The following is a 26,990-nucleotide window of genomic DNA, read 5'->3' on the forward strand; positions in this document are numbered from 1 at the left end:
AAAGAGAATGAATGAAATGAATGAGTTAATATCAAAATCGTACCTGTGACCACAACTCTGGTGGCACTAGCTATACCTAAACGTAAATTGTATAAAACAGTGGAAACACCATGGATGCATTGATTATAATACATTTCATACCACGAAGACGATGAGGTAATCGTTTCGTCACGCTGGAATATTTGGAAATGATTTAACAGCCAAGAGCTCATGTCTGCTACTTGAAATTCGAAGCTAATCGCCACTCAAACACACATTTGCTCGAATGCATGTGTTAACATAGAAAGGTTTCATTTTATTTATTTATTTATTCAGTAGCCTCTTTTGCTTCAAAATAGGACCAGTCTAACGTACGAAAAAATAAAAATTGGTATTCAAGAAATAATTTCGCACACCCAGATCAAAAGCGGTATCAAAACAAAATTAAAAACCATTATTATTTAGACCTAAATCTAATTTCCGAAAGACCTAAATTAATATGCTATTATTTTGAGTTGATGTCCTTTCAATCTTAATGTGCGATTTATTAACAGAAAAGCACAGAGTTATAACACATATACAAAATTTTAAAAAATACACTACTATCTATTTACAAAACTTATACTAAATAGAAAATGTCTTCAAGGGTGCTGCTTTGGGGGGCCGTTCCTAGGAGGCTGGCAGCATTACCTCTCTGGATAGCTAGGCTGATGCGTTGTTCAAGGTAAGCACCGGCCCGCCGATCCCTTGAGGTATCTACCAGCCGAGAAGATAGCTGGCGGAAGAGCTGTTTTGCCTCTGGCCCCCAAGGCCTATGTGCGATTTGATAAATAATAAACTTTGTTTGTATATAAGTTTAATCTCTGGAACTAATAAACCAATTATAAAAATTCTAAACACTTGGAAGAAATACTAGGTATATCCCAGATTAATATAGGCTAAATTGAATAGGTACTGGGAAGTACCAAGTTCCCGTGGGACGCAGACTAGTTTCCACGAATGATGACCACTAAAAGGCTAAAATTGCTAAGCTATCCGAGGTCATAAAATGTCGCAATTTAATTAATTTTATTATATCTTTGATCACAAATGGTAACAGAATTACAAAAACATTCCTGCCCAAATGGATTTCATTTTAACCAGGAAAACCCGCCAAGAGTTTGTCGGACTCACCCAAAATAGGGTTCCGTAGCCATTACGAAAAAATTAAGTAATATTTTTTTAAAGATTTCGTATTTTATACGGAATCTTCCAAGTTTAGGTATATTTTATACCTTAGGCTACTAATAATTCTCAAGCCAACTTAGCCGTTACAGTTTTCCTTGTAAGTTTGATATACTTACTACCATCCTGATTTTTTTCAATTTTTTTCACCCACCGGTTTAGATTTTAGAGAGGGGGGGGACTTCAAAGTTGAATATTTCGCAAACATATCACTGAATCGAAAAACCTATTCAACGATACCCTACACTATAGGATTGGATGAGAAAAAAAACACCCCACTTTACGTCTATGGGAGGTACCCTAAAAAAATTTTTTTTTATTTTTTTATTGTACCATATTGTCGGCATAGTTTATATATATCCGTGCAAAATTACAGCTTTCTAGCATTGATAGTCCCTGAGCAAAGCTGCGGACGGACAGACAGACAGACAGACATGGCGAAACTATAAGGGTTTCCCCGTTTTTGCCATTTTGGCTCCGAAACCCTAAAAACGGAAAAATTTAATATTCCTGCGAGAACCGCGTGCGTTCCTGTCGAGACTCTAGTTAAAGCTCTACTTCCAGGAAGTTAAATGGTGATTTATAAAAGCTTTAAGGACATGTTTATATTTATATATATTTTTGCAGTGGATGAAATATAAAATGTGCTAACCATAAACTGCTATACATAAAAAACTTAAGCTTCTATCGCGTGTGTACACAGAATTGATTACGAACTGAAGTATTTTTTTTTTAATTTAGAATTTCAGCGTATCTTTCCAGACCAGTAAGTTAAACAGTAAGACCTTTTTAAAGCAATCCGGGAGTGAGATTATGTATGCCCCTGCCCCGGAATGGGAGTATGAGTTAGGTATGTAAACATGCGAGTTACTGCCAGTTGGCGTTACAAGTTTTGTTGCAGGTATGTACTTGTTATGCTGACGACGTCACGTAAAAAGATATACATAACCGCTGGGAATCGAATTTACAGCGCCACGCTACTGATACGAACACGTTACTGCGTTTTAAGTTTATTATCTACCTGCCTACCTACATACATTTTGTAAACGGTCGCCGTTATAGACCTAAGTTGCATTATTGATGGGAATTCTAATGATTCTTGGGACAATCACAAAACTAGGTAGGTATACTCGTACTATCACATTTTTTAGTATCAAAACAAGTCAGGACATAAACTGGTCGTAAGAAATATATGACGAATCACTTATCAGTTACGTTAAGGTTAGCACTTGGTACATATTGAAGATAAACGGAGCAATAAATAGGTATGGTAAATTGTTTTATGGCGAGCATAAAAACTATAAAATACGCGCGTACGGCTGAAATTTAATATGTTATCCTAAAAGAGAACACATAATTAGGGACATTTTACTTAATTCCTGCTGTCTATTAAGGGCCGTTGGACACTTCGTTTTATATTGATACAAACGCGATACGCACGCGAGTTTATGCTGCTCTACAAGTATAAAACATATATAAGTAAAAAAAAACGCACTGTCAAATCGACGGCGCGTTTAAAAAACACGGTGTTTAAAGGTTACAATATTTGCAGATTTCCTTTCGGGTTGCCATGCCAGTTTCTAATCATGCATACAGCCGTAAGACGTCGATATAAATTATCCCCCTAATATTATAAAAGTTTGTTTGTAAGTCAGTGTGTTTGTTTTTTTCATACAAATATCTGCCCCGAATGGGGATCGAACCCGGGGCCTCAAGCTAACTGGGCTATCCAGTTGTCACTCGACAATGACTAGAGGATGCAGCGTGAGTAGATAGGCCTCCCAGAAGGTGGCCTGATGACCTGGCTTAACAAATACGACATATTTAATCAAAATGTACACATACGTCAGCGACTACCATAGTTATCATGTCCCGTACGGAATCAAACCTAGCACCATACCGTTACAGGAAAAGTATAAGGAAAATATATATTGGAATAATCTTTATCCTGTTTGTTATACATACAACATTATTCAGTTCTGTCCTCCATATTCTCAGTCTTCGGTTAATTATATGACGAAACGTCAATCATCAGTCAGATGTCAGTCAGTATGATACTGCGTCTTACGTACTATACTAAAGTAAACGAGAAGGATACCGATATGGCCAATGTATACATACATATCTATCGCAGCCAGAATCATGTGATTTTGGCTTATTATAAACAATTGCGTGAAGAGATATCTGGTAACTTTGGGCCTTTGTAATATATATAAAAATTAATTATATGTGGCTTGCGAGGATTAATTGCTCGATTTGATGCTATCTTTTTTCAATGACATGCCCTTCAAGACGTCTAGCTGACGTGACAAACGATTAGGTATACCCTGGGTCTATTTTTTACACCGGACAACAATGTGACACTTGAGAAACATGCCGAAAAGTGAGACGTGGGTTTACTACTTAGCGACTCGCTATACATTTGATGCATTATTTATCATACCTCCGCAGGAAAATATAATATTTCTAAGCACGAGAGGCCGGGCTTCATTTTGTCACTGTGCTTCTCTCCTGCTGTAGGTTACACTTGTAGGATTATGTTAAAGCATTGTGCATTGTAATGTATAGATATCATTTAATAATATTGTAAATGTTTAAAAAAAGGTATACCTCGTTGAGTCTCTTATCGGATTCTTCTCAACAGAGGTTTTTCCGAACCGGAGGTTGATTTTATTGACATTCATAAGTGCTTGTTATGGCCTAAATTGAATAAAGATATTTTGACTTTGACTTTGAAATTGAGCGATAAGCGAGTAAACTGGAGATCGACCATAAAATCAATCACCTCACTCGAAATAATTACAAAGTGGGAGTAAACTCGTTTGCCATCCAGTCGAATAAAAAAAACCTCTCTTTTTGAAAGAATTTGAACCAGCACCGTGCAAGGAACTATGTGGTGCCACAAATTAAAAAAAAAAAACATTATAGCCCTTGGGCAGCATGACTAGTTGACAAAATTACTTAGAGCTGAAGATAGAGCGAGTAATATGATTTCAAAATCAGAATCACGTGCGCGTTTCGGCCGCTGTGAACAACAAACTCAAAGTAACAAATAATAAACTGCTGTATCGCGAATTCCCACATCCACACGTCATTGAAGTCAGCAGTCGCCATACAAATTAGGGCTATTCAACGATATCGAATTATGTTGATCATGGACTTAATTAGTTGACATGTACTCGTACATGAGTTTCGTAACATTCGAAAATAATGTGCAATGCGTAATTCAATTTGTTCAAGGTGGCCGGAATGTCACTTTTAGGATTCCGTCCGTTCGTCTGTTACATAGCTTTACCTATCTTTTGAACCGTAAACACACTAGAAATGTTCACAGACACAGTTAACGATCGATTGTAATAAAATTGATGGGGGACCCAACCCTATACAAAAACTTTTTTTGATTTTTTTTGCCTGATCTCAACAACATCAATTGAACGGTGGTAATGCGGAACTCTGTGTGCGAGTCTGCCTCGCACTTGACCGATTTTTAATCAAATCAATACGTGACGAGACTGTTAATTGGTTAAAAACTGGCAAATTGTAACAAAATAATGTATGTACTGAAATCACGAGTTTATACAAAACTCGATTTGTTTGTAAAGTAGCTATTATTGTACACTTGCCAGCATACAACATATACAAAAGATTATGACATACTGCGCCTTATCCTAAGTGGCACCAGGCGGTCGTATAAAATTCATTTGCAACAATAAATTCTAACGACCGGTCGATGTCGTCGTTTGCGCAGTTTCTGCAATATGCTTTTGAAGCAGCAGTAGAGGCATTGGTTTGAAATGAAAGAATTAATTATGTTTGATCGTATTGTCTCGACCTCGATTTCATACAACTGCGAAAAAATGAAAGGGGCAGAAAGAAATCGTTCAATGATATATGTAACTAAAGCAAAGCCAACGAGACGAGATAAATTATGACACGAGACAGAAAAGGAGCGAAATAGTAATAATGACGTATCAGAAATAGATGAAGTTGGGCAGAAGTACCGTTTGTGGCCACTGTACCGTTTATGGCCATTTATTGTTTAAATATACGTTTGAAATATTTTTTTAGTAATAAATCATTTTAAACTTTATTGGTTTTAGTATAAACTTTTGAAAACTCACTAAACATATTATTTTAATACTATAACTTTTTATATATGACTGCAAATGTCAACTGGCCAAAAACGGGCTTAAGGTGGCCAAATCCGGTACTTCTGCCCTATATCTCGTCTAGTTGGTTTTGCTTTAGAGTCTAAAGTTTAGATTAGACTGTAGAAGGATAGTATACAAGGTATCTTGAAATTCTCTCGGAATATTTCAGGAGGTTATTGGATTAGTTAGACTGGACACCCCTGTAAGTACATGTTTTTCAAAGGATTTTTTTACTTGAAGTATAGTCACGCGTTACCTACACTTTGAACATAGATCAATGTATGGAAACATTTTTTAATCACAATTAAAAAGCCCCGATAAACATTTACAGCGTCAAACGGATCCAACCACATTATGGAAAATTCCGGAAGAATTTGGAGACATTTTGTAATTATGTTGGGGGATACTATTCAGCTGCTATCAAATGTTGAAGTGCCGTTTTAAGATTTGCCAAAATATTTGTTCGGGAATTTCAATTAAACTGCCAGGTGTAATGTTTCACGCGAACGACGCCTCGGGTGAAAGCTAGTATGTACAGTCACCAGCATTAATATCTGCCACAGCGGAGCGTGCAAAAATATCTGACACGTCCTTCCTACCCTAGAAATAGAGTCGTATCAGATATTTATGCACGCTTGTTGTGTCAGATATTGGTGCTGGTGACTATACTTAATAAAAGAAAAACACAAAAAACAAAGCGAAGCAGCCACTTGTGCCAGCTTCGTCGATCAGATATAAAAACTCACGAACCCGGATTTTAAAGGAAAATAATCAATTACCAACCTTGACATTTCCGACAAAGCAACCTAACGCTGTGTCTAGATAGGCTGTATAGTTATATGACTAGACAAATAAAACAACAAAGGGTAAACAATGAAGAGAAGAGGATCATGGAAAATAATCATAAACGTCATCACATCATGTTTTTGTCAGTGCAATTCATCCATACAATAGAGTAGGTACCTACTGTTCAACTACTTTCGTTGACGGTTCTACCTTTTTTGGCATAATCTCGTATCAAATAGTATCGTTTGACATAATTATTATATCGACGAAACTCATACTTCTGCGGTGTAAGGGTGAGTAAGAGTTCAATGTGGGGTCGCAGTTACATTTTATTCATTAGCAATTCGTTTATACGTCGGATTTTTCTTGGAAAATTAATGTGAAATTCATATAATACCATCGTATTGTAAACCATGTATTTATAATTCGATCGATTGATAAGTTTTTGTAAAAAAAAATAATACAAGAATTTTTGCTGACTATACCTTTTTTTTACTGTATACTTGCATTGTCACCCAAACTACAAATCTGTATAATCAAATCAACCAAGTACTTTTATCATGTGTATGTCAGAGCTTGCATCAGAAAAAATAGCAAAAAGAAGAAAAAAAAATTTACTTGTAAGTAAAATTAGTCTTTGATGTTTTAAACTCTACAAACTTATACGAAGTTACTACAAACTTGGTAATTGAAGAATAATTTTACCTAATCCCAAATTTTAAGTTAGTTTCTATTAGTAGACGTGGATAAAAATGATCATGAATCATCGTGAGACATTGTGCGAATTCTTTACTGCATTTCGGTATCGGTTAACTGTACAAGACCAACAAAATCGCTTCAGCGATACATTTCTCCTGCGGCGTTCATCGTAAACCCGGTATTACGCCGATAAATAGCTTTTATGTAGAAATACGCGCTTTCATTGCTATTAGTAAGACAGCTATGTTATAACTTTGAAACAGATTCGAGACCATAAATTACTTTGTAAAGCTAGGTAAGTAAGCTTTGAGTGTTTATTTCGCAGCTATTGAATATTATACAACAGTTGATATCAATTTTATCCTTATAAAACACTTAAATAAAATTTATGTGGAAAATTGTATGACATTCCATTACGGAAAAGTTTTAAAATGGCTATCGAGTGCCAAGTACCCCGAATACCGAATTCAGTGCACTAGCAAATACTAAAACTATAACTCAGCAAAAATAAAAGGAAGAATTCCTTTTAAAAACACCAGTCGTGCATTCGTGAATCACGAGTTGTTATCATTTTAACACCGCACGTACTGGTACACGACATTGCTTCTTATCACAAACGAATTAAGATACACTATCGTTGAAATGTTTATTCTATAAAGTTAAACACCGTCTTAAGAAAATTCCCGAGAGCGTTAAACCTCAACGTTTCACCTTTAAGACGCTGGCTGGTTAAAAATCAATGTAAACCGCCTTCAAATTGCATCGAGAAAAAAAAGTTAAAAATAGAATTTGCAAACCATAATGCACCGACCGGGCGTCAAACGTCAAATGGGTCGGGGACGTCAAAACATGTGCCTAGACAAGGTAGTTGCTTGGAATGTGGAAAACTTGAGGCAGATCGATGGAAACGGCTGTGCTGCGGAGAAATATTGAAAAAATAATAAGGCCTGACAGCGGGGAGTAATTGGTTCGACGTCCGAGCAGCGACGCAGGCGGAGCGGAACTCCCAGCAACCGATTTGGGAATGCCGGCTCGTTTTTTAACCAAATAGCTAATAAATATTGGATATTCCCGACGTTTGCCCAATTCCATCTTTCCAGGGAAAGTTTGAGGTAGGAAATAAGTTTTTACAAAGCCGTATACTGTCCGAAATCGGGTTGTGAGTAGAAGCTTCCGAGTTCAATGGAGGACGGTTAGAGAACTATTTTACTGGCTTTATACGGATTCTGTAGTCTGCTAAGCCCCACAAATAACGTTTCACGACTACGCAGTAGTGTTTTGCATATACGAGGCGTCAGGGAGCTCCGATGTGCAATTTCAAGCTATATACCTGTATAGAATTTTCGTGATTCTCGTATGTGGCTTCCATTTAATTATGGATAGCCAGAATTAGACAGATATAGGTTACAGAGACGCGCTTCGCATATGAAATAAAATCGTGGGAAATCATTCTACGTACATCCATACTGATGTTATAAATGCGAGATGTTATAATGCTGTCTGTCTGTTATCTCTTCACGCTTGAACCGCATATCTGACTGAGATATTTGGTATGGAGATAGTTTGAGGCCCTGAGGAGGACCTAGAACAGTTTTTATAATAACAATTTTTAGATACAGCTGTGCGAAGCCGGGACACTTGTTAATAAAAAAAATGACAGTTTTGAACGGTTCACAGTTAATAATAATAATAAGGATATCTGCTACTGGATGTAAACCGTGATTACTTTTAATCTCGACGTGACTTACCTTTCTTCAGTCTACCTGTGATCACTCATGATCAAGATCATGACATGATGCATATATAACTGCGTCGAAATATGTGGATAACAACAGGCAATCACGGGCTATATCCCAAAGTATATGTCTAAATACTACATTTTACATTTATTCTTTAGGGTTGTGGGGATTCTGCTCTACAGCTGCCACGGGGAGTCAGCAATGTGTATCAAGATGCAATTTGGAACCGTGACAAAACATCTACGCTACGAGATGAAGAAAAAATATATAGCAACACAAATTAAACTTACCACTAAATGTGAAGCGAATTCCTACTAAAAACACAATGGATACCGAAAACAAAGAGGTAAGAATTTTATTAAAATGTAGAATAGCAACCGCAAAAGCTTTTGAGTGCGTTTAATAAACTCTATTTAAATGGAAAACATTTATTTTTTTCCCCCTGACGTAGATATCAAATTGTGTCCGAAAGCGAGTTTTACCGATAAAATACGTAGTTCGAGATTGGCTCTTTTGATTGGATCCTAGCCTTTCAATGAAAAGTTTATTGAAACGTAACTAACGTTATAATAGTAGAAGTTCTCATAATGTTATTGGAGTTGAAAGTAAAATCATATTTTAACATTGTTTTAGGACAATTATTACCGGAGGCTGCGTTTCAGTTGGAGGAACTGCATGAACGCGCATATCTTGCATAAACTGGTGAGCAAGAAATTCTTTTAGTTCATTGGTAAGTAAATACTTTGGTTTTTCTATACAACCAAAAAAAAAACACTTCGTTTTAACATTCACTAGCTTCATCTCGCGCCTTTGTTCCCGTGGGATAATTTAAAATTAGCTGGCTTTATATCCCATGAGAATTTCGAAAAACATAAGAAGGGTCTCTTAATGAAAGGAAGAAAGAAAGAATTATTTTATTTACCAAAATTCAGCTCAACAAACAAATAAATTATAACTAAAAAAAAAAACCAGAAAACCTTATATATTAAACAGGGAGGAAGAGGAGAAAAGGAACATTGTGCCGAAAGAAGTAAAAAGGGCCATACTCAGCGAATTGCCACAGCAAGCCGCAGCGCTGGTTTTCAGTATGACTATGACCCGCTATGCGCCGTATGATAATGCACCGCAAGGAACATGTTTACCAAATTTCAAGTCTCTAGCTCCAGCGGTTTAAGCTGTGCGTCGCCTGTCAGTAAGTCAGTCAGGTTACTATTTAAAGGAAGGTATAAATTCCATCCCATCGTTTAGTGTCCCAGTGACCGGTGACAGGTTCTTTTCATCAAAAGCTAAAAATCATGATTTTCCTACAGATATACAGAACTTCTTCTTATAAAGAACTGAAGCAATACTGAAAAGCAATTCTTAATAAATGTTTTTTTTTCTAAGCAATACGGGTTAAGCTTACAGCTTTTGGATTCCGCTTTTATCTAAAAATAAATATAGGTTCCGGCCGGAGGTAGTACTAGTAGAAAAGGAGGGATTCCCATACATAACCCCCTTTTAATCATACTTATGTATTTATACGCGAAAACATTAATTTTGTTTTAAAATAACTGTATTTCATATAAGCCCCTGGGTTATAATTTATCTGTGCAAAGCGAGCGCCCCAGAACATACTATAAAGTACATGAAATTCACAGTTTCTCATCACTGTTAGTTACTTTGCATATGCAAATGTGTTTATTCCTTGCACTTAGGTACTCTACTCATGGGAACTTTATATACATATTACTTGTAGTATGGGCTCAGACGGGGTGCACGAAACGTACAAACACAGTAGGTACAATGCTATAAACTGGTTGAACTTGAAGAGAAGTTTATTAGATTTATTTTACAATTTTATTTTATGTTGCAGTCATCATCATCCCAGCCTATACTCGTCCCCCTGGTGGGCACAGGCCTCCTCTCAGAATAAGAGGGCTTCGGTCGTCGTTCCCAAGCAGGCCCAGTGCAGATTGGGAGCTTCACACACACACCATTGAATTGCTTCGCAGGTTTGTGCAGTAATTATGTTTCAGTGCCGACCAAAAAGTGAAATACATAATTAGGCGAATAACAAGTAAGGTTCGGTAAAAGCTACGCCCCATACAAGTGTGCGTAGCTCAACTAGTTTGCTTGGCGAATTTTGTTTGCAACTGCATGCACACAACACAGGAAGGCGTAGTTTTACTTGACTTGCTTTGGCGTTCGCAGAACTTCGTATTTAGATATTTTTTATTTGGTTTGAGGCCGACACAGAAATACTGTTTAATTGACAACGCATCTATTCAATATATCAATTACCTACTAATTGCTTTGGGAAGTGGTTTTCATGGGTTAACTAGCGTAAAGACCGTTAGAAAGAAGTTGAAAAGAGCCCCATCCCTATGCCAGAAGTTGTGTCGCCACTCGTTGACATCACGTACAGCAATATGTTTAGCCATCACATAGCTATATTAAAACGTAATGCCGTTATTGGTTCTCATCTCAATCACATAGAAGGGCGCATACAGGCACGTGTCAGACTGTTGGACTCCGACACACGCCTAACACTTAGTACAGTCACCAGCATTAATATCTGCCACAGCGGAGCGTGCAAAAATATCTGACACGTCCGGAGTCCTTCCGGCCCTAGAAATAGAGTCGTATCACATATTTATGCACGCTTGTTGTGTTAGATATTGGTGCTGCTTACTGTACGTAGTACCTTAGTATCTAAGATTAACTACAGTGTATGTACCTTTCTTAGGATAAGGTTGAGCATTTGTTCATAGCAGCGACGTGTCACGCCCACTAGACGATACAACTTTTATTTGTTTATATTGCGTGGGTTAAAGCTTGTATGCGTCTCTGCTAGGAGATCTATTCGAGAACCGAGGGAACATACGTTCGGCGAACTACCACATGAAGATACATCTGCAGTGCTCTCAGTACGTACTGTAGAGCGAACATTTTCGTTAGGCATCCCAGAGTTTGAGAAACGTGAGACATCCTCGGTTGCGACACCGCATAATTGGAGCAGGATCACAGGCTTTGTCATACTTCGAATTAGAGATGTCATGTAAAAAATTAGGTATTCCGGTGGGAATCGATTTGTTACGACGCCACGCCTCTGATGCACTATGAACCATGTTATGCGCTTAGACCACACAGTCATTATAGATTTAGTAAATAATGTTTTTCCATCGTATTTTGCCGGATAAATTCAACAATACATTAACTCTTTATTGCACACATAACAAGCAATATAGAAAACACAGGTATATACACAGAGACCTTCTGAGGTAAGTAATACGCGGCCTTATCGCTTCAGAGCGATCTTTTCCAGGCAACCTTTACAATGGAATGGATGGAGAAGTAAGGAGTAAATTTTAGCCAGGTGGTGAATTTACAGTACATCACAGCAATATCAAGAATTTATAACCATTTAAGTTAATTAGTTAGGTTAGGTTTTAGTTAAATAGGTAATTTATTTTCCTATTTATCTTATTTTCTCAACTAGCTTCATTAAACTTCAGTAAGCTAGTTCAGAAAGCAACATAAATTCGAACTTTTCCGACAAAATACGATACCAAAACATTATTCACTACACCTGTACTTTCCAGCCTTTTCACTGAACGACTTCTTCCCTATTTACGTTTATTTATTTTACTTAAATACAATTTCAGTTTAAAATTTGCTTTCAGTCAAACAAGCTTAACGGTTTAAACATCTCGTTTATTTTTAGATAAGCCGCGACGCAGAGGTCAAGCGTCTCCTGAGACTACGAGTCGGAGCAAAACAGAAAAAAAAAAACGCCGAACGTATTCTTGGTCAGTTCTGGTTTTAGTACTTATTTATTAGAATCGTCAAGGGAAAAGATGGAAAATAAGTTACGGTATACGTTATGTCAATCCAATTTATGGAAAGTGAACAAACCGATTTCATCAAAGTTCTTGTATAAGCACCCACTGCATCGAACACATTTATTTATAATTCGTGTCTTTTAACTAGACGTCTAATCAGTTTTTTCACCAAAATTCACTTGATTTCAACATTTAATTTCATTTGAAAAATCTTCGTCAAAATCTGGACGTTATTTCTTGAATTAAACTCGTGTATAATCTGTAGTAGCATACGACTAGCGTAGAGATGGTGGAAAATTTGACATTTTAAAAATTAACAGTCTTAGGAATTAAATCAAGTATTGTAAATAATAAAATGGACAAAAATACTTTGATTTGTTCAATTACTAAATTAATCGATTTACTGAACAGATTAATTATTTTGCAATAGGTTCTAGGTTTCACATCAATGAATGTCTGTAGTCGGGTTATGATGGCGTCTTTGTTTACCCTTTCTATAAATTGGATTGACACAACGTATAGTTAGGGTATTCTTATCGATGCGATATTCACGTTACTATTTTATAATGTATTTAAGTTTTCTTTTACATAAAACTGGCCTGATATTGACCCCTATCTTACCTGATAAAAAGTTTTATTATTTAACCTTAAACGGTCACAGTCATAGTATAACCACACCGAACCGAAGGTGTATGTATTGTTATCTGTAACTCTTTATCGTATATACACATTATAATACATGAACTAAACAGATAACAAGAGAAACAGATGTACATACAATGGCGAACTAATCCCTTAAAGGGATCTTATTCATATAACCTATGAACAATCTTGTATTAACTTTCGCGATTTTTTTATCAAACAGCTGGCAAACGAGCAGGCAGGTCACCTGATGGTAAGTGATCTGATCACCGCCGCCCATGGACACCTACAGCATTATTTTTATTATTTCCAGTCTCCAGAAGTCTATTACCCCGTTTTGACCCCGAATAAACTATGCTCCTAAGCGGTATTGCGCTCCAGTATTATAACATACTGATGATAGGAAAGACCTTTTAAGCCTTATTGTATAACGCACTTGGAATCACGATCGTTTTCACCACTTTCTTCTTCCACAAGGCATAAGACTGGAGTAGAAAGAGACGGTGAATTCAATGCAGGCAGCGAACGCAAACGAAAGTCTTTGGAGTGATAGTAATTGGGAGTACGTTGCTACAACTCTTTCTATCTCTATAGTGAATGCAATGACGATGGACGATGGGTGACGCTAAAGAACTTGTCTGATAGCCTTGGCCGCTGCTGTAAACCTGACACTAAAAAAAAGTCCTTTAAAATATAATACGACAGTTCGCTCCTTTACCGCGAATGGCTACAATGCAGGGTTGTAAGAGTTCACATAGTCCGAGGACATCAGACCCAAGTCTCAGACCGCAACCGCAGGCAAGTCGACAGCTAACAACCGAAGCGACACTACTGGTTTCTATGGATACAGACGTTACAGTCGAGTGCAGTTAAAAAGGGCATCCTTCAACTGCTACTGGTTTCTATGGATTCTAACGCGACAATGCAGTGGACCACAAGTGCCTGCTGTTATTGCAATCCGAGTTCAGACGCGTCATACCTTTCAAGATCGTACCTATATTGTTGTTTTGAGACCCTAACTAGACGTTTAGTATAACTACGTAATTAATGCGCTGCAAACGTTACCGCCTGTTACCACAATGTCTAAACACTGAAGTCTATGAAAATGTGTCCATGTGATTGTTTGTTTATTGTTTATTCAGTGTGTATAGCCTTATATTTCGAAACTTTAGGATCATCTTAATACATAGGAGAATGCAATCCTCGTCAGACATTATTTGACAAAAAGCAAACGAGATATGTAGAAACAATTTCATAGGTCACTAACCCGTCTAAATAATTAATTGTACGGACATTGTATCACCAAGTCTAGCTGTGGGATCCATTACTGTAGTAGCAGGGCTACACCATACACTAGATCACTAATTGTTACCATACCCCCTAAAGTATGTAAGATGAACTCATATTAAAGCATCGCAAATGTTTGGTATGCACTTTTAATCTTATGGCAACTGTTAGTGACATAGTTAACAAATAAAGGTCACTGATACACAGGCAATGAATTCTTTAACCGAGTAGCTAAGTGATTAACACACAGCCGGCGGTGTTTTGAGGTCATTGAGTTCAAAGGCCAGCTAGGCGCTATCAATTCTTCAATTGACACATCAACTACCCACGACGCAGTGTCCAAGGTCCGAAGCAGTTGGCAGAACATCTATCAGGGTTGCTATTCTCGCTTGTCGCACATTGCCTTATTTTCGTATTGATAAGCTATCGAACTCTCGTGATTTGTTACCCATGGTTTGTAAAGCCCAGTTTAGACTGGCAAAAAAAGTGGTGCAAGTTGTATTTACATTGCGAAGTCGTAGAGGGAACGAGTTTGAAGTGGTCAATAGTGCGCAGCAATGTATAAGTAATGCTACATGCACGATTTTCCTTGCAGATCTAAACTGTCTCCAGGCATCCTTTTCTGATAAGCCAGTAGAAAGATTACCTATGATTGCCTTTCAGACTGTAGGTACAATCAAGAAACCTGAATGACGTACCAAAGTAAAACCTTTTCGCATTCGACTTCACGTTTCTTTGGCAGTTATGGTATGTCTGCATGACATAATGCAGCGAAAAGTTACTGAAACAGTTTCTTCGACTGCACCTAAACAATATCAGGTGCCAAAGACACTAACGTTTAACATATCACTTACAGAAGCGATTCTGCACGAGTGGCAACGAACAATGACGCAATCACTGACAATAGGATCAGCATTCGCTAAATGCTACTATTATGGCTTCGTGACGTCACTCCATGGGAATTCAAGTGGCAGCCAATATTACGGTTCGTTCTTAGTTTAGGTACTTAAAATATTTGAACGTTTTGTCGAAGTACCTGTTAGCACGAGATTTTTAATATAGCACCAATTGAGTAAAAATGACATTATGAGTATGACATTACATTGACTGACGAAGTAATTAATTGGGTACCTACGACATTTTATCGTGAATACATTCTACGGTGGGGTGAAAATTACATCGCGATGGGTTTAGTGCAAAATCACTTATCTACCATACGTAAACCCGTGTATCTGCCTGCACTATGTAATTACATGGGCTGGTTTTAACTTCATGTTTGCTTTATTTCAAAGAATTTTATGTAAAAATATTATGTAAAATATTGGTGCTAAAATTGCCAGTTAGGTACGCGGAATCATCCAAAGCTATCTAGATATCCAATGTTGATGCACCACCTGCTGTAAGCTAGTCCTTCCTTCTTTCTGTTGAAAGGTTGCCTGGAAGAGATCGCTGTTAACGCCGCCTATTGCTTACCTTGTATTTTTCTCTCTGTGTACCTGTTTTCTGTATCGCTTACTATTTCTGGTGTACAATAAAGTGTCATTGTGTTGTACCCAGATTTGCACTATCCCCGGCGATCGTTATACGTTATAAACCTTGTTTTAAAGGACAAAAAATAAGTAACGGATCTAAAGTTATTTATTCAGGACCTTGAAAGTCATTTTGTTTTATATTATCTTCATCTTAACAATTTAAGCGTTTTTTAACACAAATACTAACACGTTACTGACGTCGCTTCGTAAACTGGCAAAATACATAATGACAGGTCTTGAGTCATATTTTAGCCTACCGTGTACATAGGGTAGGAGTATACAATAATTTACCATAACTGCAGAATATCTAATAGCATTATATTTAGAATAGTTACTATGTGAAAAAATGCCACAGCCTATAAGTATAGGTTTCTACGGATTCGCAGGCGATTGAGTGTAGAGTGTAGTTGCGAATTGTTAGTGCAGACAATTTTTTTAGCTCACAAAGCACAACCTTTTCGCAATAAGAACCCCAGTGACTTCCTTAATGAGTATACAATAATGGTTTATTGAGACGAGGTTTCTTTAAAATAGCAATAACGTGAAAATCGACTTCTTACAAGTTTTTGCTTGTTTGATAAAGTCAAACCTTGCAAATAAAATATCATCCACTTCTAGTAACCAGATGACTTAAAATTTGGTACGAATACCTAATGTAATGACAACATTTTTTTTTATAATTTCGAAAGTGTTCGGTATTGAATCCGATGTGAACAGCCGAAAGCAGCGAAAATCGAAGTTCGTATCTTGCCGTCCCGCTGACGCTTATATTATTTAATACTTGAATGAGAGAGACCGCACGATACGAACTTCGAATTTCGTAGTAGCCCCCCAGCCCGTTTTCATCTCTTCATATTCGTAATAACGTTTTTGGAACCGTTCCAATTGTTCAAAACGACGGTTACGTTTACGTTCCGTAAATGCAAGCACTTGATGCCACGTTCGCAGTGGGAAAGTTCAGCTTTCAATCGAGGTAGCCTCTGTATGTGTGTAAAGTTACAAACCTACTTACAAGATTTGTTTACATTGTTACAGTTAAAGCTAATAAAAAGGTGTTAAACGTGTAGCCTTTTTTAACAACGCTAATATCTAATAATAATCTTATACCTATAAAACAGTAACGTTAATGACAGACAGACAACGCACAACCTAAATCACAAGGGCCAGAGTCTCAAAATGTAATAGACATTATATCCCTTGAGTTAAAATTGATACGAAATATCACCATACAAAACATCACAATGTATTTTTTTTTAAAAGATTCGTTTCGTTTGCCCGCAAAACGCATGTAAAAAGCTACGTATTCCATTGTGAGTTTTTACAGCGTGGTTACAAGGCGTAAAGTATAAAGCAGGCTCACTGCCAATCTTAATACCGAAAAATAGGTTTGCCTGACTATCAAACGCCCAGCCCAAACATTGCACTGCACCTGTAGAAAGACTTGAGTTTCGGACAGTTTTAGTTCTTCTTTAGTTAGTGTAGACAAGGGATAAGGACGACTTTTGCGAATTTCCACGCATCGACTACAGTAATGGGGGCAAATCTTAAGCTAGATTCACATATGTATCTGTTATATACCCGTACACCTTTAAGCTGTGTTTCCACCAGCGATGTGAGTGGATGTGTTGCGCGGAATGTGTTTTTCATGAACCAATAGAAACGCTTTATTTACCTATACTAGCTCCGCTCAGCTGTTTCCGCTAGAACTGAGCTGAACGAGGATAGGTAAATGAAGCGTTTCTATTGGTTCATGAAAAACACATTCCTCGCACGCGTCTGGTGGAAACGCTACTTAACCAGTTGTTGGGCTCTATTTACAGAACAGTTCCTACTCCGAGTTGTGCCTTTGTCCTCATCTCAATATTTATTTATCGTACATATCAAATAAACCTTCATTTCCCAATCGAACAATACAAGTCAGACGAATGGATCCAATCATTCATTCGTTAATGTTTATTCATCAGCACTCAATTTATAACTTGAGTGGCTTCTATCTAAAAGACCTTGTTAGGTTAATAAACGACCCATTTCACTGCTTCATACGATTGAAAATAACATAGTCATATAATTAGAATTACCTGAGCATATCTATTCTATAGGGAAGTCAAAGGAGGTGACATATAAACAATCCAAATTAGCTTTTTACTTTTAATTTAGATTTTATTTATTCTACATGCCCTGGCTTCGTGCGGGTGTAATTTTGGGGAAATTGAGGTAAACTTTGTGAATTAACGACTTTCCTTTGATTGAAGACTGTTCTTATTCTTTTGAAACTAAATTACAAAGTTGCATTCGCACGTAACCGGGTCCGGTCACTAGTTTATTTGCTTCAAACATAAGAAGTAAAATCTTATACTTTTCTTTATTGATACGAACCTCGAATGACCTCACTGTCAAAACAAATTACATAATCCGCAGAAAGCTTGGAGAAAAAACTAATTTTGTAAGTCGAATTAAATACAAACATCCCTTTTGCCATTCTTATAAACAGGCCCACCCATCTATGTTAAAAATCTTGTAACAAACCAACACATCCTGCATCGTCGAATCCCTCTGAGGTCAGAATATGAGTCAGTTCCTATAATTTTATTCAACGTTTGTAGCGATCTAACCTTTTTTAGGGCATTCGACGTGTTCCGTACACCCACTAATGGCATTAGTAGACCTAGGGTGTGCCTGGCGTGGCCTTAGTCGCTTGAAAGCTTAAGTCTGACACTTTATAAATCGTTTTGTAACCGGAACGAAGTTCTAATTGAAAACTAGACAATGACAAAGGATATATGGGAAAGGTTCTAGAAAGTGTAAGCTTGCGATAAATTATTAATAGATTAAGGGCGAAGGTAGTCATTTAATAAGTGGGAAGGTTTGATTTTATTCCAATCTTGTCTGTAAAGTAGCAGGCTCACGGTGGATGTAGGCCGCTTGCAACCAAAGCAACTGGAGGTCTATGGAGGAGGCCTACGTTCAACAGTGGACGTCCTATGATATGATGATGATATGCAGGGCTACTACGAAACTCGAAGTTCGTATCGTACCGTCCCTCTCGCTCTCGTATTAAATAGTATATAGTATAAGTGTCAGAGGGACCGCACGACACGAACTTCGAGTTTCGTTCGTAGTAGCCCTGCAGAGATCTTGTCAAGAGATTTATTTTCTTAACAAGGTAGTAGTAGTAGCTATATGGAGCAACTTAATACACTGCCTTGTAAATGGTAAATCTCGTCAGCAATGTGTGTGCAAGATAATTAAGATGAAATTTAATTTCAGGTAAGTTAGTTTGAACGTCTAGTAACTTGTACTACAAATATGTCGAATCAATCTGAACTGAACTAACGTAATAAATAAAATAGGTAAATTTTGTTGGTTTATTTGTACGTAGGAGGTTAGTTTCAGAACCATTCAAAAAATTCTAACTGCGTATGTTACATAAATCTTGTTTAACACAAATATATCTGAATGTTGAAAAGCATTTTAAGGCGATTTTGCAATTCCGATATAGCCTAATCCCACAAAATATTAGAATCTATCTTTGGTATAAGAACTTATCTGGTAATTGAAAAATTGGTCCTAAAGCGATGCGGCGAGTCGATGTAACTTTTGCTAGTGACGGGGTCTAGTCTAGGGGAATAAATAATAACCTACCACATCCATACATCCCACCACAGTCCAGAAAATAATTACTGGCATTTTCTTCGTATCACTCGCGTGGCCCGAGTCTAAGAGGAACATTACAAGATCTATGTCAATAACTAATTACTACGAACTACAGAAAGGTGTTATCGAGGTCGATGACCCCGTATTTAGCGTAGGGCTTCTGTGATGGCCGTGCCTATAGTTATAAAGAAATATTGGCTTCCCGCCAGAAATATTGAGAATTATAATCGCGATCACGATCAGTCAAAGTATGGAATTTAGATGTGTTACAAAGAAATTCTCGCGGCTAAAATTGCATATCTTTAGCTTATATTGTGTTTTGTTGCGAGATGAATAATAGTCAGCAAAGTTTTTTACCGTTTTTTGTCAGTAACTACATAAAAAAACAATGCGGCTCATTGCCGCATTGACGTTAAGCGATAATAATCTTTAATGCTTTTAGTCGTAGTAATGGCATAGATTCACGGTGGATACAGACCGCTTCCAACCGAAGCAACTGGAGGTTTATGGGGGAGGCCTATGTCCAAGAGTAGACGTCCTACGGCTGATATGATGATGATGTCTGACAGTACCTTAGAATAGTAAATCAATTTTTTGGTCGACCACACAATCGTGTGAAAAATATCTGCTAACCTCCCTCACGTTTATGCGAAGCTGCTGTCCAACACCTCGCTCGTGTTCGTGTAACAGTAACAGAACAAGCCCACTGAGGTACCTACTGATATTCTCTTGTACAGAGTTCATAAACTTGTGACCAAAAATTGAATCAAAAATATCTGCACACGACTCTATTGTTAACGGCATAGAAGCGTGTTCAGATATTTGTAATCAAATTTTTCCTCACAAGTTTATGAACTCGACTGTACTGCTTGCTGACTTCCATTTTCTATAACGTCAGGTTCTCTGGTACACAGAATATACCTGATTATTGTTTCTGCGTGCAGTGCTGGGTAGTAAGAATGTTTGGTCGCGATTGCTCACTTTGTTGTTTGTCGAATGACCTAATGTTTTTACATTTTTTCATGGAGCGTCGTTAATACAAGTATTTAATAAGCACATACTAGAAATCATGAGCGTATTTTGAACTTACTGTGACCCTCAAAAGAGGATCCGGTCGCAATTTATAGGTTTGAAAGACATAGTTCGTGCTCGTGAAAAGCAACTATATCTTCTATTAAAATCAATTTGTTTTCCAACAGAAAGAGGTACCGGGAAATGCAAGCACGCAAGCGTCATCAAAGGAGTCCATCCTGATCAAACTGCATGCTTTTGCTGGAAAATTTATCTCGACCGCCTTCGCTGTAGGTAAATGCAAATTATTTTGTTACGTTGCCTAGCGTAGTTTTTGCCTTTGATGAACTGTATAGCTAAGTGCGGAGCGGACTTAGATTTTTCATGATCGGTTTTATATAAATATGATCGATTTAAGCTAAGTTTATAATAAGTGATTTTATTAAATTTAGCTTGTATTTCGAAGTCTCCGTTTATCTAAAAGGTGTTCTGTATTTTGAAATATTTCAGCACTTTATGGACTTAGTTTGATTTCCCACCTCCGTAAATGTTATAACGATTTTTTTACTATGGTCGACATACATTGATCGATGTTCGAAGTGTACCGCGTAGGTGTTCTTTTTTTGGGTTGAGTCACCTTAAGGGCCAAATACACTAAATCCTTGCTTTTATTTACTTGATTTTAGTTTCTATATTTGTATGAGGTGCTTTATAGGTGATGGCGGCATTCAGTCGGTAAAAATCTGGGACTGGGAAGGGAGGGCCAAGAGATTGCCGGACTCTCACCGGCTATATAAAAAACCCGGATGCTTGTCCCCGACTCCCTGGAGCTTATTAGGGAGAGGAGAGGTTTGGAGGGGTTTCTTATCTGCCCACAGAGTCCTGCTTCAGCCATGCGCTTTTTGAGAGGAGCATGCATGCTCCCGTTAGACTCTGCGGGGTGCTTGGGTCAATCTTTTGTTGGTCAACATCGGTTTCTTCCTTGTCCGACCCTATAGCACAGATAATATAGGTGTTCAGTCAAACTAACGCAATACTACATATAACCTGCTAAAATATTTTGAAAGAATTTGAAGACGCCTAAATAAATATCGTGGAACAATTTACAGTAATACAGTATACAATGACATGGTGTCGTAATATCTTAATTCCCATTGGATTTTCTAATTTATTATGTGACGTCTGTGATGAAAAGAATGGCAAATCTTGTGTACACTAACTGCGACGTGTTGCATCCGAAGACATGCCAATCTCGCGTTTCTTTTACTCTCGGGTTGCCCAGCAAGAATATATTCTCGCTAAAAACGAATGTATTTGTTACTATTATAATATATGTATAGTCCACGAAGTATGTGTTCTACCTTTAATTCTTAGGGTTTCGTAGTCCTGCAAGGGAAAGGGACCCTAGTTCCGTCATGTCCGTCCGCGGTTTAATTTTAAGACTGATAATGCTAGAAAGTTGTTATTAGGTCTATCAACATCAAGCCGACAAAGCCGGGTTTTTAGGGTACCAAAGATTGAATTGTCATGATTTGAATCACGATTTAAATCAAATGATTTTTTCAATAAAAATCAATGATTTAATCAATTCTCTTTATTGTCATAAATGTTGGTTAAAAATCAATCAATGTAATTGTCATCGTTATTCATTATTATAGAACTTAAACAAAAAAAAAACAGTTTTCCAACAGCAACAACAATGACAAGAACAAGTTCAATGAAAACTGAAACTGAACGGAACGATCGAAAGCTTGTTTGGATGATGAGATATTTTAGGGGAATTTCCCGCGCGCCGTTTACTAAACACCGCGCGGGGAATTCCCTTTTTCTCAAAGCGCGTTCCGTTTTACACAAAACTTTTGTGAAAACTATGACAAGTGAAAAAATAAAAAAAAAAACGGATTTTATTAGGATTTTATCAATAAATCGCGATTTATACGATTTTTTCAAAAAATCATGATTTTTTTCCAAACCTGCCAAAGTCAAAATGATCTTTAAATTTTAAAGCCACACGAATACGAATAACACATAGAACCTTAGGGTGGTAAGGAAATTAGGACGACTATACAATCTAACTGCTATGCACATCAATTGCATAAACATCGGTCTTAATCCACGAGGCGCCAGCTCAGCTCAACTTTTCATTCATGGCCCTTCGAAACCGGAGCTCAGAATATGATCGAGGACGAAACGTAACTAGTACAGCCATTTTTCTGTCCATTCACTGTACGAACACGGTAATTACTTTAGTAGACAAAACGAACACAACAGATAAGCGGACGACCTTAAAGCTAGAGTCAGTACGAAAACAAAGATAATGGCAACCTATTGTGAAACGGAGTGTGCATAATGCATTATCTCAGGATTACCATTGCTTGCAATGAGATAGGCATAGTAACCCAAGGCCTAATACCGTTGTCTTTTGTATACCTATTATAAAAAAAAATGTTCTTAAACATACCGTAACAAGGATGCATTGAAAAAATCAGAAAATATTAGCTGGGCCCACTAAACGAACCCGGTTTCTCATCATCATATCAAAGATCATCAAAGAAACTAAATCGCGTACGAGGGTGGAAACTTTGTACTAATGATGTCATATTGATATTTCATACATCTGCCAAAGAACTCATAGCGAAAAAAAAAAACTTTTTTTATAATATACAAAAGCACGAGGCGTCTATAATATGGCTGAAAAACCTTTATTCATTGTCTCGGCTCATTCTGTGACGAATTCTTGCTCAAAAATAGGTTATGGTCCAAATTGTACTTCAAAAAGGATTGCATCCCCCACGCACTGGAGAGTAACATGATTTTATAAAATCTATGTAAACAAAAGAAGTGTAGATTACGAATACACGACAAGAAATAGCTTCTAGAGTGAAGTACCTACAGTCAACTGCAAAGATATCGACACGCCAAAGTTACAAAAATATGCATACACGACCTTAATGTTAAGTAAAGTCGTGTATACATATTTTTGTAACTTAGACCGTTACGATATCTTTTCACTTGACTGTACAAACGATAGCATTATTATTCCTCTTATTAATTGTCTGTTGGCAACGATGTAAGAGTTATTTGAGGATTCAGTGAATTATTGCTGGCATATCTGAAAAGAAAATATTACTGGAAGCCTGAAATAACTCGAAGTTTTCTGCAGATTTCCTCTGCTAAGTAAATTACTTACTGCCGCTTGCAGAGACGTCTATTAAGACAAGTGACGAATTCAAAACCTTTATATTTAATGGAAACCGTTCCGGATCCATTTACGCCATAATAACCTACACAAATTGTTTGAATCTATACAGAAATATAACGACGCCTTATTTTATTACATTTTCCTATTAATACCTATTAGAGATGTGCCGACTAGTCGCCGACTAGTCGGGAAAGCCGACTATCCGGCCACTTTCGTAGTCGGCGACTAGTCGGCGAATAGTCGGCAAAAAGCGCCGACTATCCGGCTTCTTACTTTGTACGTATATTTCAATAAAATATTTATTTTCATGTAGGTATAGGTACACAGAGGGGGAATTACATTATATAAAAACCTTAAGCTGTTAATTTTTGTAGTATTTACTGTTTTTCCTTGCCCACACGAGAAATTATATTTTGTCATTAGTTCTACCTACTTGACTTTACGGGAATCATTGTCTACTTGTTCAAAAAATCCTTACACGAGACTTTCTGTTTGACATCATCATGCAGCCGAAAGACGTCCACTGCTGGACATAGGCCTCCTCCAAGGCTCTCCACTCAGACCAGTCTTGTGCTTTCCGCATTCACCGCGATCCCGCAATCTTAACCGGGTCGTCGCTCCATCTTGTTGGTCCGCGGACGCCATTCGAGAACCTTCTGACCCCATCGGCTATCAGTCATGCGAGCAATGTGCCCCGCCCACTGCCACTTTAGTTTTGCAATTCTTCGGGCTATGTCGGTAACCTTAGTTTTACTGCGGATATCATCATTTCGGATTCTATCCCGCAGAGAAACCCCGTGCATAGCCCTCTGAGTGACTTTGAGCTTCCTCATGAGGCCCATCGTTAGCGACCACGCACGTCTCAGATCCGTAAGTCATCACGGCAACACACATTGGTCAAAGACTTTTGACTTCAAACACAGCGATAAATTGGAAGAAAAGACACTGCGAAGCTTCTCGAACGCTGTCCAGCCGAGTCGGATTCGACGAGTGATCTCTTTCTCGAAATTGGATCTACCTATCTGGACTGTTAATCTCAGGTAGGTATACATAGTTGTCAACAACTTCGAGCGCAGAGCCTCTGACTATTACGGAAGTTGGCACAACATGGACATTAGACATGACTTACGTCTTGTCTATGTTTATTTTCAAGCCAACTCGGTCGAAAACTGCTGAGGTCGGCGAGCATAGCACTGAAGTCCTCCATGGTCTCTCAGCCATGACCACAATATCGTCGGCGAATCGAAGGTGATTAAAGTACTCGCCATTAATGTTCATGCCTTGTCCTTCCCAGTTCAGAATCTTAAAAGCATCCTCCAATGCAACAGTGAACAGTTTCGGAGAGATCACATCTCCTTGTCTGACTCCCCGCTGCAGAGGAATAGGCGTCGTGCTCTAGTCCGGTAGTCGGACGGACTTAGTGGCGTTTTCGTACAGAAACTTCAACACTTCGATATACCGGTAGTCAACTTGGCACCGCTGGAGTGCCTGCAGCACAGCCCAAGTCTCGATCGAATCGAAGGCTTTCTCGTAGTTTACAAATGCAAGGCAAAGGGGGAGGTACCCTTCGGTCTTCTGTATAACCTGCCGCAACGCATGTATGTGGTCTACGGTTCTATAGCCTTTTCGGATGCCGTTCTTTTTGATATGATTAAATTTAAATTATTTTTTTAGCTCTTTCACTTTAATGAACAATAATACTAGGCATTATTTTTCACAGTATTTTTTTCACAGAAACCCCGCTTTGTTAGATACAAAAGCAAAAATCTAGAAATAAAATAATACGAATAAAATAAAATAAACAGGTTGCGAGAAGCTTACTGGCGTCGGTTGCGACTTGCGCCCAAATCAGCTGGTTAACAAAGCGTCACGGAAATCCCCAAAACTGTGATCGGCTTGGCCGACTAGTCGGCCGATTAGTCGGCTTCTTTACAACCGACTAATCGGCTAGTCGGCTAGTCGGCCAAAGTCATGATCGGCACATCTCTAATACCTATTCGTATTTCAAGGAAATCCCAGTGACAAAATGTATGTAAAATAATTCCACGAAACAACTAAAATTTTGTCATCTCGTTATAGATTTCGCAACAATATCTGCCGTTTGCCTCAGCGGAGCGTCTGCGGCCTGGGGCTGGGACGACGTGTACTGCCAAAGAATAAACGTACAGACGTTATACCTATTTATATAGTTAGTATACATTACTTTGCCCTACCGGTAGGAGTAGGAACTAGTCAGGACAGCAATTGACACGGCACAAATTTGAACTAATGTTATTTTTCCGCATGTATCAAAGCATATCATGGTAGCATATCATTATTTTGAAACTGTCTCGGAGTATTACCTTGAATTTAATAGAGTACCTATCTATGCAGACCTGTCGAAAGAAAAAGGCCCTTTTACATTTATAAAAACTATTTTTAATCTTATCTAATGTCTATTGAATTAAGATCCGTACTCAGAAATTACACATTATTATTAAAAGTCGAACAGTTACTAATAAAAAGATTTTCGCGTCTGCGACATAATCTATGTCCTCACCACGCCACCAACCACGTGACGGCTGAGTCACTGCCGGGCATTCATTTACCGATAAAAGCTGTGTCAGCTGTCTTTGCTATACACCCACACTGGGAGCCTTAATGCCAGAGCGTACAGTTCACATTGCAGTGTCTTGCGAATGTTCTGCGGTGCGCAATTTAGGCCTTTATCGTAACGTCAATTATTATGGCTTTATTTTGTTTGCGCATTGCGTTTGAGCGTCGGAGTTTTGGAGTATTTTCGTAATGCATCGGGATAAGCGTAGCAGCTGACGTGAAAACGTGGGAGCTTTGAAACTTTACCCATGGGAAAAACCCATAGAAGTATTTTTAAAGAAACAACAAAAAATCTTTGGTCTGGTCTTCATTCCAACAACGCGCGCCACGTGTTTACCTACTTCTCGAACAAGTCTCCTTTTTACAATAATAATGTACTTATTTTAGGTGTTTTTAGCCAGCAATCATCCTACTTCCTATTAGTATTACAATACTTCCTACCTTTAATGAAAAAGTTTGTAAAGAGTTTGTTTAGATGTTTGTTACTCATGCACATAAAAAACGTTTGAATCGATTGAGATACAATTTAGTGTAGCGGGATAGCGATAACCAAATTGTTCGTAGACAAAGTCACGTGCAACAGCTAGTAAATTTGAGTACGGTACTTTTAATACATATAGAAGCATCAACTTTAGCCGAAAAAGCGGGAAAGCTCACTATTTGTC

General features: G+C 37.8%; 1 protein-coding gene and 1 long non-coding RNA gene across 2 annotated transcripts in view; one reads left to right on the forward strand and one right to left on the reverse strand.

Annotated features, from left to right (window-relative positions):
• The window catches only part of E(Pc) (Enhancer of Polycomb), a gene marked incomplete at its 3' end in the record, with an annotated part of 112,174 nt that overhangs the window by 62,616 nt on the left and 22,568 nt on the right, over positions 1-26,990 (reverse strand). The gene's annotated exons all lie outside the window — the stretch shown is intronic.
• On the forward strand, positions 7,705-9,297 carry LOC141443311 (uncharacterized). The gene is made up of 3 exons (XR_012453012.1): positions 7,705-7,951; positions 8,737-8,924; positions 9,212-9,297. It is a non-coding gene; the product is annotated as an uncharacterized lncRNA (long non-coding RNA).

This window comes from Choristoneura fumiferana, chromosome 27, assembly GCF_025370935.1.
Source record: "Choristoneura fumiferana chromosome 27, NRCan_CFum_1, whole genome shotgun sequence".
NCBI lineage: Eukaryota > Metazoa > Arthropoda > Insecta > Lepidoptera > Tortricidae > Choristoneura > Choristoneura fumiferana.